Source organism: Delphinapterus leucas, chromosome 13 (assembly GCF_059928025.1).
Source record: "Delphinapterus leucas isolate spDelLeu-1000000601 "Yukka" chromosome 13, BTC_Dleu_Yukka2, whole genome shotgun sequence".
Taxonomy (NCBI): Eukaryota; Metazoa; Chordata; class Mammalia; order Artiodactyla; family Monodontidae; genus Delphinapterus; species Delphinapterus leucas.
In genome coordinates, this window is record NC_143141.1 from 75,633,975 (window position 1) to 75,652,220 (window position 18,246).

Here is an 18,246-nt window from a genome sequence, read left to right on the forward strand (position 1 = left end):
CACAGCATGAGCAGGACCTCTCCTGCTGTCCAGACGTCATTTCAGTGGGTCCTGCCCTCGAGGGCAGCTTTGTGGTGTGAGGGGACATAGGTAGAAAGCAGACTGGCAGGAGCGGTGCCAAGAAGAGAGCAGATGCAACCAACCAAAAGAAAGGGCGCGGGCTTCCCTGGTGGCGCAGTGGTTGAGAGTTCGCCTGCCGATGCAGGGGACACGGGTTCGTGCCCCAGTCCGGGAAGATCCCACATGCCGCGGAACGGCTGGGCCCGTGAGCCATGGCCGCTGAGCCTGCGCGTCCGGAGCCTGTGCTCCGCAACGGGAGAGGCCACAGCAGTGAGAGGCCCGCGTACAGCAAAAAAAAAAAAAAAAAAAAAGAAAGGGCGCTTCTCAGGTCACAGGATGGGTCAGTGAAGGCCCAGGAGCAGAATGCATGAAGGACCTAGAAAACTGCCCATGAGAGTGGACATCACTAGGCCCAGAGAAGGGAAGCCAGCCAGCATCCACCAGGAAGCAAGGCACTTTCTTATTGCTCACTTCGCTCCTTGCTCCCATGCCTGCTCTTGGCTCCTCACAGACAGCGTCCAGCTGGGGAGAGGCACGTGAGCAAGAGACGCTGTTTCCCCCTCTCACCTTTCCTGGATCACAGACTCTCACCTGCAACAGGCCGCAGCTGAAGTAAGGGATAAGCTTTAATTACTAGGTTGAGGTTGTGTTTGGGACTTAAAGCCACCATAAGGATTCTTATTACCTGGAAGTGAGCAGAATGTGATGCAAGTGCTGGAATCTCCACCCAGAGGGGAAGGCAAGGGCTTCCCTCCCACGGAGAGCTTTAAAAAGAGAGTAGGAAATAAAAATAAGTTGCTTCTATGGTCACAAAGTACAAGTCCTGCTTGTTCAGTGAGCTGGTTACACAAAAGGATTGGTGTGAAAGAGGAAGAATTAAAAGGCTGCCAATATGTATGACTTCTACCAATTATCCATGTTTGAAAAAAAGTCATGTATAATGACAGAGTACACAAAATGTTTAATATCAATATGCAAATTAAAATCAAAGGCAGTGGGTGGACCTAGAGTCTGTCATACAGAGTGAAGTAAGTCAGAAAGAGAAAAACAAATACCGTATGGTAACACATATATATGGAATCTAAAAAAACGCAGACGCAGACATAGAGAATGGACTTGAGGACACGGGGAGGGGGAAGGGTAAGCTGGGACGAAGTGAGAGAGTGGCATGGACATATATACACTACCAAATGTAAAACATAGCTAGTGGGAAGCAGCTGCATAGCACAGAGAGATCAGCTCGGTACTTTGTGACCACCTAGAGGGGTGGGATAGGGAGGGTGGGAGGGAAACGCAAGAGGGAGGAGACATGGGGATATATGTGTATGTATAGCTGATTCACTTTGTTATACAGCAGAAACTAACTCACCATTGTAAAGCAATTATACTCTAAAAAAGATGTTAAAAAAAAAATTCTTTGCTGAAACCCTTCAGGTAGTTCAGGGTATTTTGGGGCATGAGCCACCCATCTCCTTGCATGGCCCTGCAATAAATCTTTCTCTGCTCTAAAAAAAAAAAAAAAAAAAAAAATCAAAGGCAGTGACCAGTACTCACCTGGTACAAGCTCATAATGGATGACTTAATTATACCCTTATGTCCATTGTCCCATATGTAAGAAGGCATACTGAGTCACTCTTCTCCCCCTATTTCCATCTCCCTCTTCCTGGAGGTTCTCTCCTAAACATTCTATAAATTTATTTATCCAAATAAATCAAGTAAAGTTTTCTGTGCCCTCATTTTTAGTTCACAAGCTGTCTTCTGCTGTATTGGGGGCCAAATAACACATTTTATTTCTCCATGCCATGTGAAAATAAAGTAATTTTTAATTTTCTTACATCCCACCTCTTCTCCATTACATCCTGAAATATAGAGATCTCTACTGAATATTACATGTGCAGTTTGGAGATTAGGTCACTGAAACTGTGAATGTATTCTTCATTTTAGTATGATGTGATAGTTTTGGAAAGATAAGGCAGGAAGCACCCAGAAGTGACTTTATATTTTTCCATGTGCTTGAAATTAACTGATGGATATTCTCATATATTAATTAGAGAGACCCAGGTCAGTTATATTATAGATAATAAAACATTTACTCTTGGGACTTCCCTGGTGGTCCAGTGGTTAAGCCTCCGCACTCCCAATGCAGGGGGCCCGGGTTCAATCCCTGGTCAGGGAACTAGATCCCGCACGCGTGCTGCAACAAAGATCTCAAGTGCCTCAACTATTTGGCACAGCCAAATAAATAAAATAAATATTTTTTTAAAAATTTACTCTTAATCCTTGTAGATTGTTCAAAGACTATACAGTTAATTGCACAGACACGTGCATTTTATTTCTGTTTCCAGACAATACATCTCTGATTCCTTTGCAAAGCATGACAATCTCCTAAGCCAAAACCTAATTTTGGAAGTTTAGTTCTCCTGGAGGAGAATTTTGTTTATACAGTGCACTCCCAGTGGTTGACAAAGGTTTAAGTGTTTGTTGTGTGTGTGTGTGTTGAGGGGTGCAGTTCTTATGTGATGTTTCTGTGAACATCGTTCCCCAAAGTTTTGTAATTTATATACCAAACAAGGACTAATTTCTTAATATATCAAGAGTGCTTACTTGATATGAATAAGAAGACCAACCCACAGTAGAAAAATGGACCGAAAAAGAAAAGGTTTGGATCATTCCCAGGAAAGGACATCTAAATGAATCTTATACAAATGAAAAGCTTCATCATAATAAGAGAAATAAAATTTTAAATGATAATGTAACACCACTTTCACCTACAGATGGATAAAGATCAAAAAGTTTGATGACACATCTGAATTGACAAGATTGTAGAAAAGCAGGTACACATATCTACACACCTTTCTCAAAAGGGCTACTTGGCAGTATCTATCAAAATGACAAAGGAAGATATGTGTTAGTCAAAACTTGTAGAACCGTATACTAAAAAGGGTAAAATTTGCTGTACATAAGTTATACCTTAATTTTTTTAATGAAAAAAGTTAATGTCAGTTGCCTCACAAGAAATTCTATATTGCCTTTAAAGAGAATGAGGGACTTCCCCCGTGGCGCCGTGGTTAAGAATCCGCCTGCCAATGCTGGGACCACGGGCTCGAGCCTTGGTCCGGGAAGATGCCACATGCCGCGGAGCAACTAAGCCCATGCGCCACAACTACTGAGCCTGCACTCTAGAGCCCGTGCTCTGCAACAAGAGAAGCCACCGCAATGAGAAGCCTGCGCATTGCAACGAAGAGTAGCCCCGGCTCACCGCAACTAGAGAAAGCCCGCATGCAGCAAAGAAGACTCAACGCAGCCAAAATTAAATAAATACATAAATTTATAGAAAACAACAACAAAAAAAGAAAGAATATATTAAGTATGTAAAATGGAGAATACTAATTCAAATTCTTCTATATTGTATTGTATGATGAGTGAACATTATTATTTGGAGAAAAGACAGCAAAAATATTAGACATAACAAGTTATAAGTGCATTTATTCCCTAACAAGTATTTTCCATATTAATTTTTATGACATGTTCAGTATCTGAGGACACTTCTTGGTCATAAGAGATTCTGAACATTTGTATAGCTTTTGATAGCAGGTTAGATCTCTTTTGACAGCAAGTGAGAAAAGATCTGATCCAAATACTGGCTTAAACAAAACAGGAACTTACTTGATTATGTAACTGAACAGTCCAGGAATAGGGCTTGCTTCTACGCTGCTGTCTTGGATTGAAGGCTGAAAAGTATCACCAGGGTGCCTCTCTCTCTCTCTCAGCTCTCTCTCTCTTCACAGGTCAGTTCTCACAGGGTTCCCCCTTAAGATGTCAAGATGGCTACAGCAACTCTGAGCCTTGCATTAAACATAAAAATCTAGCAGGACAGAGAATGAATCTCTCTCCCAGAAGTCCCAGCAAAAGTATCATTACTTCTCATTGATTCTGAATCAGTCTGGCCAGGGGAATGCAATATTTGGATTGATTTAGATCGCAAGCTCTGTGCCTGAGCCAGGGGTGAAGCCACAGCAAAGCAACCACACTGGGGAGGCAGGGATTTCCACAGATGGGAATGAGAGTCCAGTTACCAGCAGAAGGGTGGCTGCATGGTGGGCAGAGAACAGCTGTCAGTAAACAGCAGTAGCCTGAGATAATTGGTGTGCAATGGAAATCCAGTAGGAATGAGGATCTACCGAGAAAGAGAGGCACACCGAGAGAATGAGGGTGAAAATACGAGATGTTTACAGCCATCACTTGACATTAATATTTTAAATTAAAAAGTCAGTGTTTCTGGACTTGATATGCAATTTCAAAAACAAAGAATAATTCATGTTCCTGGACTTGATGTGCAATTTCAAGACTCAAGAATAATTGCTTTATTCTTCAAAACTAAAAAAAACAAAAAACACTTCGTAAAATGAGCTTTGAGAAGAAAATTTTATCCTGAGAATTACTGCAAGTAGAAGATTACTCTCATGTAAAAGCATGTCAGAAATAAAAGACAGTGCTGGGAATCAGCTACTCAGTTCTAGATGGAATATCTAATTTGAAAATGATTTATTCTTTTCCATGTAAGGCTCTTCTATAATATGTAAACTGGAGGTGATTTGTACAACTTGTGTAGTGCTAAGAGCTAGAGTAAGAAGTTTGGGTTAGAAGCAGAGTGACTTTTAAAAATAGTTTTACAGTCCGTTTCTATATTCTTCAAGTACTTAATGGCAAGAAATGTAGTCCAAAAAGTTTTTCTAAGTCACTGAAGAGAATGAATAATTATCAGAGGAAGAAAAACATTTTACTAGTTTCTGAAGAGGCATTATCCTGCCTTGGCACAGGGCCAGGTGGATTTAGTGTGTATAATTTCTCCTGAGCTCCTCTGGCAAGGCTATTAGTAGCCTACCCAGCAGCTATTGCCCACTTCTTTCTGGCTTAATAATAATAATAATAATTACATACATAAAATAAAAGCCCTATTTCGATTGGGCAATGATGTGCCCATTTTCAGAGCCTGAGCCAATCATGTCACTCTCACTTCCCTTTTGTGAGTCTAGCGATGGGCATGAGGTCAAATTCAGGCCCAAGACGTTTGCTGGGAGCCTCAATGTTTCTTCCTGCTTAGGGAGATTTAAGAGAAAGAGAAAGCCCTTTTGCTTGTCTCCTTCCTTCCTGCTTGGGACTCGGCGCTCTGAGGATACACTGTGTAGAGCAGCTGCGCCATCTGGTGGCCAGAACGGGCAGGACAAGGGAACAGCCCTTGTGCCCGACCGTCATCCAGCTGCTGAGCACCCCAGTCATCACCTGTTTTCACACGTTTTCTTAAGTGGCATATTATGGGTCATGTGGTTTGAGCAGTTTTAGTCGGATATTCTGTTTCTTTCAGCCAAAGTCATTCCTAAATGATATGGCTCCTCCTCAAATTTCTGACTCGGGATTGCCATAATAAATACCACACAGTTAAATTTTCCTCACAAAGTCTAAAACAAAGGACTAAATAAATACATAAATAAAACAAAGGACTGACCTTCAAAACTTCATTCTTGACGAACCACTATTTCTTACACTGTCCTATTTATTTAAGTTTGATCCAGTGTTCGCCCTTGGAAAATAAAATTCAAGCCAGACCCTTTTTTTTTATCATTTCCTTTGGAAAGCTATTAAATAAATTACTGAGATGACATTCCGTCACAGCTGACACCTGTCCTCCTGTTTCAAATATGACAATCAGTAAACTTTGAGAAGGAAAGTGGACAAGGAAAAACCCTCACTCAAAGCCATGCGGAGATACTGCAGACCTCCCCGACAAAAGAGCTTGAGTATAGACAGAATGACAGGACTTTGTAAAGAAAACTTAAGTATCAAACGGAATTCGACTAGATGACCTTTAAGGTTCCTCTCAGCTCTAAGATTCAAGGATTTTAATGGTCTTGGATCTCAAGCCTTTTTTTCTTTCTTTTTCTTTTTTCTTTTTTTGGCTGCGCCACATGTCACACATCCTGCAGAATCTTAGTTCCCAAACCAAAGGGCCCAGGTCCTAACCACTAGACCTCCAGGGAATTCCCCTGGATCTCAAATCTTAAAACTGAAAAATGTTTTGTGTACGACTCTGCAAAACATTTTATTACCATCTTCTCTGCTTAAATATTTAATATATACCTGTTCTTTGCTTTCTGACTCCTTATTCCCTATCTTTAACATCATGTAACCCAAATTCTATACCACACCTCTATACTAAAAGTGTTCTTAGTTTACTAATGACTGAAGATTCAAACTAAATCCAACACATTTTTCTTAATCTTTTTTAAATTAGATAATTTTTCTGCAAACGTGCAAAGAATCTCCATGTATTTTTTAGAATCCTCATTCTTGTATAAATGCCTACAAAATTAAAATTTGAATTCCTTGGTACCATTGGTATATTTGTAGCCCATAACTTTGTCAGTTTTTGCATATGCCTTGCATTTTTTCCCCCAGCTTTATATTGAGATACTATTGACATATAACAAGAAAATTTAAGGTGTACAACGTGATGATTTAATACATGTATATATTGCAAAATGATTACCACAATAAGGTTAGTTAACAACACCATTCCCTCACATAATTATCTTTTTGTGTGTGTGCTGAGAACATTTAAGATCCACTCTCAACAACTTTCAAGTGTATAATACAGTACCGTTAATTATAGTCACCACACTGTACATTAGATCCTCAGAGCTTATTCATCTTAGAGCTGGAAGTTTGTGCCCTTCTTAATCTTTATCCTCCCTGGACTGTCTATTTTCCAACCTCTGCATGAAATTCTCTCCTTCCTTCCATCACATTCCTGAAACTTGAGGGTTTTTATTTTTCTTTGTAATCTTTATTAAGATACAACCAAAACATCTGGGGGAACTTTTTAAAATTGCACACATCCAAACTCTAGTCCCAGAATTATGATTCAGTGGGTCAGGTGTGGGGTGCTTTGACCAAACAACCTATGTTTTTAGGGTACACGTTTCCCCTAATCTCTTCTCCCACCAATTCTGTTTTGTAAGCAGGGAAGAAATGGGAAATGGCTGTTGGTTAGGCTACCAAGTTCTGTTCAACATCACGCAGTTAAATTTGGGTTTTATGCTACTGAGGAAAAAGGGTTGGCCTTGCTATTAAAAGAGACAAAGGGGAACTTCTTTGCAAATAAGAAAATATCCACTCACCAGAAGGAAAAGAATGATAAATTAAGCTTTGTTAAAAGTAATAACTTCTATTTACCAAAAGACACCATTAAGAGAATGGAAAGGTAAGCCACAGAATGGGAAATTATATTTGTACCATATATTACTGAAAAGAGGCTTGTATCCAGAATGTATAAAAAACTTACAAAGCAGTAAGAAAAATATGGACAACTCAATATTTATGAGGAATTCTGGAAATTGCCTGTGGGAGAGCCAGTTTTCAAACATTTACTGGCCCTAGAGGATGTGAAGCCATCTTACAAAAATGTTAGCCAAGTAAGAACTTTCTAACTCCCCATCTTGCCTTCCTACCTCACTCCTGTTCTCACCTCTCTCGCAGCTCCTTGCAGAGTTACAAAGAGCACAGAGCTTATAGGTCGGAGGTGAGTAAGAACAAGAAGAGCAGTACACACAGGTGTGTACTTGCAGCAGGTACCAGAGGGAAAACTTAATTACTGACTTGAGGCTATTTTCACACAGCATTTTAGGGATATTTTCACTAGGTATATAATTCTGGGTTGGCAGCTGTTTAGCTCAGCACATTAAAGGTATCATTACTCAATCTTTTGGCTTCAGTGATTGCTGCTAAGAATTCAGCAATCAGTCTAACTATTGCTTCTTTGACAGTCAACTGTCTTAAGTTTGCTGCTATTAAGAGCAGCAACTTAAGCTGCTCTTAATAGTTTCTCTTTGCCTTTGGTTTTCCTGGTTTCCCTATGATGTGACTATGTGTGGCTTTCTTTTTACAAGTCTTCTTGTGATTCACCAGGCTTCTTGAATTCGTAGGTTGAGGTCTAGAGCTGAAAGATTCCCAGCCATTATCTCATTAAATGTTGCTTCTGTCCCATTGCCTTTTACTTCTTTTAAAACTCCAGTTAAACAAGTTAGACATTTTCATTCTGCTCTCTTTTCTTCTGCCATTGTTTTTTCTCTTTGTGCTTCATTCTGTGTGGTTTCTTTTGTCTTCATGTACACTAATTCTTTCTTAACTGTATCTAATTTGTCCTTAAATGCATTCGCTGATTTCATTTAGGTTACTCTATTTTTTACTATTAGAAATTCTATTTGGTTCTTTTTCAACTCTGATGTGTTACTTTTTAAAAATTCTGTACAGTTTTCTACTAAAATATTCAAGCTTCCCTTTTATCTACTTCACTTTGATAAGCATAGCTGCTTTACAATCTGTATCTGGAATCCTTGAGGATCTGTTTTAGTAGTCTGTTATATTTTATTTTTCTTGTTCATGGCATTTTTCATCTTGTATACCTGATTCTTTTTTACTGTGTCCTGACAATTTTATTTTTAATTATTTGTAAAAATAATTTGAGGCCTGCAGTGATGTTCTCTTTCTCCAAAGAGAATTTTCATTGCTTCTGCCAGGCAGTTGGAGGCACAAACAATCCAAGATTACCCTAATCCAATTTCACAGATTGACATTTTCTGGGCTGCACAGATGACTCAAGAGCAGACTGCAGTACAATTCACCCTTATTTCTAGTGTCCGTCCTTGTAGTCTCAACTCAAGGTGCAGGGCCCTTACTGTGGTGGGCCATGGACTCCAACTTTTGTCTTCCTAGCCCCAAAGGCGGTTAGGTCTCTCAACTCCCTGTTCTGTATTACTAAACATCCTCAGAACAAAATGGCACCACTTCCAGGCACATCTCTGCGGATTTTCCTCTTCTCCAGGATCTTAGCCTAGGAATTTCTCACTATTTGTTAATTTGCTATTTCTAGAAAGATGATGTTATATCTTGTTCAGCATTCTAGCTGTCTTCAATGGAGGATTTGTCTAAATTACTTAACTCATCATTCCTGGAAGTAGAAGTGTACCCTCTACTTTTTCATCTCTTCCTACTTACCATCCTGTATCTTTTTGAGGAAGCATATACTGAGTGGAAACAATGAAAGTTGGGTTCTGGTATTACCTTCTCCATTCATTTGTATGGCTTAGAGCAAATTACCTAACTTTTGGCTCTCAATTTTGTGGAAACAAATTAAAATTAACCCGTCCATCTCTTTAAGGAAATTAAAGGAAAACATTAAAGGAAAAATATATCATGTAGTCCTAAAAGAACTTTTGTGCTGTCCTCCAAAATGGCTTAGTCTGTGCTGATATATATAGCAAATTGCAGCCTTATAAACTAAATAAAAATTTGTTTGGTTACCTAATTATTCAGATTTAATCAAGATGTTAAATAATATTAAATTTGACCATGTTTTATATTAATCATAGGTGATATAGACTTCTATTGGGCTCTCTTCTCATTCAACATGAAAAAATAAGAATTCGTTTGCCATCATTTTTAAAAATAAGAGATACATACAAATATTAAGGTTTCAAATCTGTATGAATGTCAAAGATTATAAATTATGTTTCAGATAATTATGGCAAGTTTAAAACATAGCTAATGTAAGATAGTATTGCTAATGTGTTAACCAGGATAGATTAGTTATGCTGCAGAATTAAATAATCCCAAACTTTTATTGGTTTAACCCATTAACGTTTATTTTTCACTTACATGAAGTGAGCTGCAGGTACCGTGGCTCCTCTGGGCATCTCCCTTCTAAGCACACCTGACATCCAGGCTATTCCCATCTTTTGGTTACACCATCTCGACATTTAGCTTCTACTGTTGTAATGGCAGGAAAAGAGAGAGGCATCAAGAACTAACAAGTGCTCTTTTCTCTACACTTTGTCCCAGAAGTGACACATGTCACTTCCACTCACATCTCATTTGTCATAACTAGTCACATAGACCCACTTAACTACAAGGGAGCTGGGAAATGCATGAGAGCACATGGATATTCAGTGACTAATAAATTATAATAAATTCCATCACTTTAGATGTGATTGAACTTAAAATGAACTCCTTGAAATATTTCCAAGTAGTTGTTCCCAAAACAATAGGAAAATCATGGTGTGATTTCCAACATTTGAAGAAGCAAATCCTCTGCTGTCTCCCCCCTGCAGTGGTTAATTTTTTAAGAGGTTCTGACAGCTTCAAAACATAAAACACAGCATGGAACTTTGTTTATTCTTGGATAGTTGCCTTATATTTAAAAGGCAGGAGTTGGATTAAATGATCTCTAATGTCACTTAATCCTTGAAATGATTGTTTAAACAACCAAAAACAGTTATTTTCTATTTCAACTTGGAATCATTTTAATTCAGAATTCTGATTTTCTTAACCAAAACCAATTATGCACTAGAAGTTCCAGCCCCTTGGAAAAGAACATTTGATAAGTGAACTAGCGATAAGGTAAATCTCATGCAACTGGTTTGTGTCACATAGGATTTCTCTACTAGGACCTTCATTTTTTTTTTTTTTTTTCTTTTCTTTTTGCAGTATGCGGGCCTCTCACTGTTGTGGCCTCTCCCGTTGCGGAGCCCAGGCTCTGGACGCACAGGCTCAGCGGCCATGGCTCACGGGCCCAGCCGCTCCGCAGCATGTGGGATCTTCCCAGACCGGGGCACGAACCCGTGTCCCCTGCATCGGCAGGCGGACTCTCAACCACTGCATCAACCAGGGAAGCCCAGGACCTTCAGTTTTTAATGAAGGCATTTTGTTAAGTAACATAAGTTAAAAAAATATGGAAACACCATTTCTCAGGTGCAATGGCAAGGGGTAAGACCAGTTTATTCAAAAAATTAACATGAGCTTACATCATTAAAGCTTTGCTCTTCATATATAAGTTAGCATGCCTGAGTTTTAGCAGGAGAATTCTTTAGTAAGAAAATTTTGCTAAGTTTGTTAATAATGTTTCCTGTGTTCTGTTTATTGGTAAGATGTTGAGAGACTATTGGTAATAATCTCTAAACTTTTCATTGCAAAATCAGATCCTAGAGGGTCTAAACAGGTAGATGAAGCAGATACATGGGAGTTATGGAGACAGGATGGAGCTTGTTTAAAGTGGGGACCAGGACCAGCATATTGTTATGCAAGAATTTGGGTTCACGGTGTCAAGATCTTCCAATTTAGGAGTGAAGGAAAGAGAGCTGTTAAGAAGGGAAGGAGGATGCTGGTTTAGAATGGAAGAGGCAGGGATTGTTGGGAGAAGGGAGAAAGACATTAGCTTGATTTCTACACTTTCCTTCCCTCTCTTGGTCAAGCAATGTCCTCCTTATGTGAGATGTAAGAGGAAGGGAAACTAGGAAAGCAAAGGCTGTTGGATAGACAAAAGTAAAAGTTAAAATGGTAACAAGGCTCTCTTAGAAGTCAAAGACCAAAAATAAAAGAGGCAAGGATTAATAACAACAGTAATAGTAATAGTAGTAACTAACAGTTATTGAGAATTTACTATGTTCCAGGTCATATTTTAAGAGCTTTACATGTAATTATTTATTTAATCCTCATACCACTGTGTAGTAAAGAATTTGACCTCCATAGAGAGGTCTGGCCTTTGTCCTAGCTCTGGGAGATAACCTCTACACTCTTGGAATTTTCCAAGTGGCAAAAGTGTCTCTGTTATTCATGGTGGGTCCCTTGGACCACACCTGACATTTATGCTAACAAGGTGACCCATGGTGGGCCCCTAGGTAGTTTATGCTAACAAGATGATTCAAGGTGGGGGCTGGCCAGGAAGAAAATAGGGTTGTCATATCATCATTTCTAATTTACCTTTTTGTTCTGGAGTTCTTAGCTAATACAGTCGTGTAAAATAAATAAACAAATAAAGATTGGAAAGACAGAAACAAAACTTCGTTATCTGTAGATGATAAAACACTAGAATTAAAGAGAGTTTAGCAAGTTTGCAGGAAATCACGTGAACATCAAAAAATCAATTGTATTTATATTCACCAGCAATAATAATTAGAAAATGTAAAGATACTCTTGTTCTAAGAATCGAAAACTAACAAGTTTCTGTTTTCAGGTAAAATGAAGTAAGCATATTTCCAATCTTTCCCACTGAATGCAGCTATAAAATGGACAGAATGCATGAATCAGTCCTTTGATGACTCTAAACATAAATAGGAAAAATTCTCAACATCACTAGCCATCAAGGAAATGCAAATAAAAATCACAATGAGATACCACTTCACACCCCCTTATTGATGGCAATAATAAAAAAGAGAGGCACTTTTTGGCGAGGATGTGGAGAAGTATTGGCGAGGATGTGGAGAAATTAGAACACTTATACAATGCTGAGAGGAATGTAAGATGGTGTGGCCACATGTTGAAGAGAAATCCAAGAGAACTGAAACCTACCCCCACAAAAACTTGTACACAAACGTTCACAGCATCATTATTCATAATCGACAGAAGTGGGAACAACCCAAATGCCCATCAACTGGTGAATGGATAAACAAAATGTGATATATCTATACAATAGAATATTATTCAGCCATAAAAAGGAATGAAGAACGGATTCATGCTAGAACATGGATGAACCTTGAAAATATTACACTAACTGAAAAAGCCAGACAGAAAAGGCACATATTGTATGATTTCAAAATCTGTATTAGTCAGGGCTCTCCAGAGTAGGAACTGGCTCACACGACTGTGGGGCCTGGCAAGTTCAAAAGTGGCCAGCAGGCTAGACATTCAGAGAAGAGCTGATGTTGTAGGCTTGAGTCCAAGGCAGAGTTCTCTCTTCCTCCAGGGACTCAAGCTTTTTTTTCCTAAGGTCTTCAACTGATTGAATGAGTGACTTCTAATGGGTATGGGCTTTCTTTCTCAGGTGATAAAAATATTCTGGAATTAGATAGTGATGATGGTTACACAATTCTGTGACTATATAAAAAGCCACTGAAATGTACACTTTAAAAGGTTGAATTTTATAATGTGTGAATTATATCTCAGTAAAGGTGTTATTTAAAAAATTCCAGCGGAAGTTTTTATAAATATAGACAAGCCAATTCTAAAACTTATTGGAAAGACAAAGGAACTAAAATGACGAAACCAATGTTGAAATAGAAGAATTTGAAGGAAATGCACTATTCAATCTCAAGATTTGCTATAAAGCTACAGTAATCAAGAGCGCTACCATGCATTCAGTCCTGATTCCTAAGATAAAGAGATTTTAATATGAGGAAATTTTTTAAATCTAAAAATTTTTGTCACTTATTTATTCCATTTTTTATATATTCTCATTTCCAAAAAAAAGGATATTAGTCACCTTACCAAAATAAATACAGTATTGAATGAATGAATGAATGAATAAAAGTGAAAACGTAAGATTAAAACAAAGTCCAAAAGTCACTTAAAAGTAATAAACAAACATACAAACCATAAGATCCTCTCCACCCTCTAGAATTACAAGTAGATTTAGCTAAGAACTTTCCTAGAAGCCAGCCCCCAAAAAGAAAAGTCAGTTGCATGTCCACAGTATTCATAAGATAAAAGATAAAAGCAGATACTCAAGAGAGAATACTGATTCCTGATTTTGCAAATTGAGAGAAATTTCTCCCATTTAGGAAAACACAAGTGTGTGGGGTGAGTAGGGTGTAAAATGTTGACAGCCTTGGAGCCAGCAGCTTCAGCAGTGACAAGTAGAAGTATTGCTGGCACAAACATCAACAATTTGACACTGGGAATCGGCAGCCTGGGAACAGAGATCAGTAAGAGTCAGCAGCCAGCAGGGGTGTGGCCTTTAGTTGGCCTTTGAAAAAAGACAGCAAGAACAGAAACTTCAAGGCAGCCAAGAGAACAAATTCACAGAACACTTGTGAAATACCACATAGATTCCAAGAACTCTTTACAAGGAACAGAGGTGGGGAGAAGAGATAGAGAAATATTGCTATGTGACTATTATTCAGGTCCTCAGACCACCTATGTCAGCAGTCCCCAACCTTCTTGGCACCAGGGACTGGTTTCATGGAAGACAATCTTTCCATGCACGGGCTGGGGGGGCAGGGGATGGTTCAGGTGGTAATGCGAGCGATGGGGAGTGATGGGGAGCAGCAGATGAAGCTTCCCTCGCTCACCTGCCGCTCACCTCCTGCTGTGCGGCCCAGTTCCTAACAGGCTGCAGCCTGGTACCAGTCCATGGCCTGGGGGTTGGGGTCCCCTGACCTATGTGATATGTTTATCTTTTCTTTTTTTCTTTTCTTTCTTTCTTTTATTTATTATTTTTGCCTGCGTTGGGTCTTAGTTGTGGCACATGGGATCTTCATTGAGGCATGTGGGATCTTTCGTTGCAGTGCGAGAGCTCTTCATTGTGGAGCTCAGGGTCCTCTCTAGTTGTGGCGTGCAGGCTTTTCTCTTCTCTGGTTGTGGTGCGCAGGCTCCAGGGCACATGGGGTTTGTAGTTTGAGGCACGTGGGCTCTCGTTGAGACACGCAAGCTCAGTAGTTGTGGCACACTGGCTTAGCTGCCCCGCGGCATATGGGATCTTTGATCTCTGACCAGGGATCGAACCTGCATCCCCTGCATTGTGAGGCGGATTCTTTACCACTGTACCACCAGGGAAGTCCCCTGTTTTTCTTCTCATTTTTTGTTTTTATGAGACCAACCCATGTATCTGTTTAAAAAAATTAAAGAGAACTGTGAGTTTACAGTGGAAAATAGCAGAAGTCTGCCCCTTTGAGCTTTATTCCCAAATTCCCACTCCTCTTAAGCAATTTCTTTAAATTTTTTTGGTTCTTTCTTCTGGTTTTAACTCCATTTATATAAATTATGTGCTTACATTGTCATTTCTTTATTTTTTTATGTTAGCTATTACCTATTGACTTGCTGTTATGGTAAATGAAGATTTAGTTCTCTTAAGTCATCTCCCTCAAATATATTTGCTCACATATACTTCCTCATTCCCATTTACCAAATTAGTTACACTGGCATTTTTGTTTAAATAAATGTTTATTATTTATATTATTATGATTACTTTCTATTATTCACAGCTGTGTGATAGTGTATACTATGATAACATTTCATACTTGAACAACTTTATGTTCTTCCTGGTATTGATAATTGCCTCAGGGTCTTTTGGTTACTTGTTTGCTTATTTCCCAAGTCAAAATCACTAATTCAACTCCAAACTATCCAATAGAACTAAAAATCATTTCTGAATACATTAATTTATTTAGTTGTGGCCGTGTGGCTTGTGGGATCTTAGTTCCCTGACAAGGGATCGAACCCATGCCCCCTGAAGTGGAAGCACAGAGTGTTAACCACTGGACCACCAGGGAAGTCCCCTGAATACATTAAAATACATCAGATAATCTAGAAGTAGTTTTCTCCCTGGAAGTATCCTTCTTGGAGCCCTCTGCCTTCATTCTCTTAACTGTACTGGTCACTCACTAGGCCTACTGCCCAGCTGTCATCCTGAAACTTCCCATCACTAAAATCCTGGGAATTCTTTTCCCCTTGCTTATACGTTAGATCTTCTGTTTCCTGGATCCAGTGTCTTTCTCTTTCTTGGCTTCTTCCTTTTTCACATCATTCAGTGTTCCTGAATAAAAGTGTCATTATTTTACCCTTCTTATTAGAGTGATAATATGCCTCGGTATAGAATTTTAGATTGGAAATCATTTTTCTTCAGAATTTTAAAGCACTGCTTCATTTTTTTCTCCAGACGAATTCAATGTTCTTGTTTTGTTTTGTTTGTTTTCTGAGTCCTGACTTCCTTCTCCTTTCTTTGAATTTTCGCTATGGCTTGTTTGTGCATTTATTTTTGGTTGTCTTTGTCTCTCTTAAGTCTTTTTCAAATACCTAGTACACTTTTATTGTCCATTCATATTTTTAAATAAGGCACTAAAACACTGATTCAAAGATTTGAGTATCCTGTATGGGATTCTCTGTACTTCCTGGACTTGAGTGTTTCCTTTCTCATGTTAGGGAAGTTTTCAGCTATAACATCTTCAAATATTTTCTCAGGCCCTTTCTCTTTCTCTTCTCCTTCTGGGACCCCTATAATGAGAATGTTGGTGCATTTAATATTGTCCCAGAGGTCTCTGAGATTGTCCTCATTTCTTTTCATTATTTTTTCTTTATTCTGTTCTGTGGCAGTGATTTTCAACACTCTGTCTTCCAGCTCAGTTATTCGTTCTTCTGCCTCAGTTATTTTGCTATTGATTCCCTCTAGTGTATTTTTCATTTCAGTTATTGTAGTGTTCATCCCTGTTTGTTTGTTCTTTAAATCTTCTAGCTCCTTGTTAAACATTTCTTGTATCTTCTCAGTCTGTGCCTCCACTCTTTTTCTGAGATTTTGGATCATCTTTACTATCATTACTCTGAATTCTTTTTTAGGTACGTTGCCTATCTTCTCTTCATTTAGTTGTTCTTGTGGGTTTTTATCTTGTTCCTTCGTTTGCAATATATTTCTCTGTCATCTCATTTTGTCTAACTTTCTGTGTTTATGGCCTCCTTTCCACAGGCTGTAGGATTGTAGTTCCTCTTGTTTCTGGTGTCAGCTCCCTGGTGGGTGAGGTTGGTCCAGGGGCTTGTGTAGGCTTCCTGGTGGGAGGGACTGGTGCCTGCTCTCTTGTGGGTAGAGCTGGGTCTTGCAACATGGATGGACCTAGAGATTTATCATACTAAGTGAAGTAAGTCAGAAAGAGAAAGACATATACCATATGATATCACTTGTATGTGAAATCTAAAATATGACACAAATGAACTTATCTATGAAACAGAAACAGACTCACAGACATAGAGGAACAGATTTGTGGTTGCCAAGGGGAGAGGGGATGGGGGAGGGATGGATTGGGAGTTTGGGATTAGCAGATGAAAACTACTATATAGAGAATGGATAAACAAAAAGGTCCTACTGTATAGCACATGGAACTATATTCAGTATCCTGTGATAAACCATAATGGATAAGAATACGGAAAAGAATGTATATATATATATATATATATATATATATATATATATATATATATAACTGAATCACTCTGCTATACAGTAGAAATTAACACATTATAAATCAACTATACTTTAATAAAATAAATTTTTAAAATATAAATTAATTAAAAAAAAAAGATTAGAGTAAGTGTGCCAGACTTTTGCCTGGTAAGGTTCACTGTGGAATGACTGAGCATGCATTTTAAAATTTTCTTTAGAGCTATTCGCTTTCTCCAGGGAAAAAACCTTGAACCTTCTGATTGGTGGGTACATGGGAACAGAGCTATGGGCCTTCTGGCTTTCAGCTTTTTTTGGAGTTGAGAAACTCAAGAGAATGAGTGGAGGGTCATCCTTCACCATATGGACTTTGTCCCTCTTTACAGTATGGTGCTTCTGCTTTGCCTACCACTGTGCTTGTCCCTGAATTGGGACCTGTCTTTTCAATTTAACCATAGATTAAGGCCTCCAGTCTTCTGCTTTGGGTACTGGAGAGAAATTAGTATATCAAAGAAAATAGAGTCAGATACTTCTGCATAGGAAAAGATAGTGGGGAAAGGATAGTTAACAGTTAAATACAGCAGAGTGAACATACGGCACTTATTTCTGTTGCTTCTAGAAACTCTGCTAAAATGAGATTAAATTCTTGAAATGAATAAACACAGTAAAGGGAGAACATGAACAGTGATGAAGCTGTCAGAGTTCTGGCAGAAAACAGACTGGCACACTCAAAGGAGAATTGAATAGAATTTGATAAGGAAACTATTTACAGAGGTGTGGGCAGGATTAAAAGAACCAGTGAGGGATGGTGAAGTACAGGGGGGCTATCTCCACCCGTAGGTCTGAAGGGACAAGTGGAAAGTGGATTTTTTTATGTTAGATTACAAATTAAGTCTCAATAGATTTAAAAAGATTGGTATCATATAAAGTATCTTTTCTAACTATAATAGGATTATCAAAAATAAAACTGAAAAGTTCACAAATTTGTGGAAATTAAATAATACACTCTTAAACAGCCAAGATAACAAAGAAGAAATCACAAGGGAAATTAGAAAATACTTAGAAAAGAATGACAATAAAAACACAACATACCAAAACTTATAAGATGTAGTGAAAGCACTGCTAAAGGAGAAAAAAAACAAGACCTCAAATCAGTAACCTAACTTTACAATTTAAGGAACTAGAAAAAGAAGAACTAAATCCTAAGCTAG

General features: G+C 38.6%; 1 protein-coding gene across 11 annotated transcripts in view; it reads right to left on the reverse strand.

Moving 5' to 3' along the window:
- NCOA1 (nuclear receptor coactivator 1) overlaps positions 1–18,246 on the reverse strand; it is a 366,103-nt gene that overhangs the window by 324,050 nt on the left and 23,807 nt on the right. For 10 of the 11 annotated variants that reach the window (XM_089922464.1, XM_022574322.2, XM_089922461.1 and 7 more), the window contains exon 2: positions 9,775–9,885. The gene's annotated coding sequence lies outside the window, so the exon portion shown is untranslated. The remainder of the gene's footprint in view (positions 1–9,774; positions 9,886–18,246) is intronic. The other variant, XM_089922452.1, reaches the window with a different exon arrangement.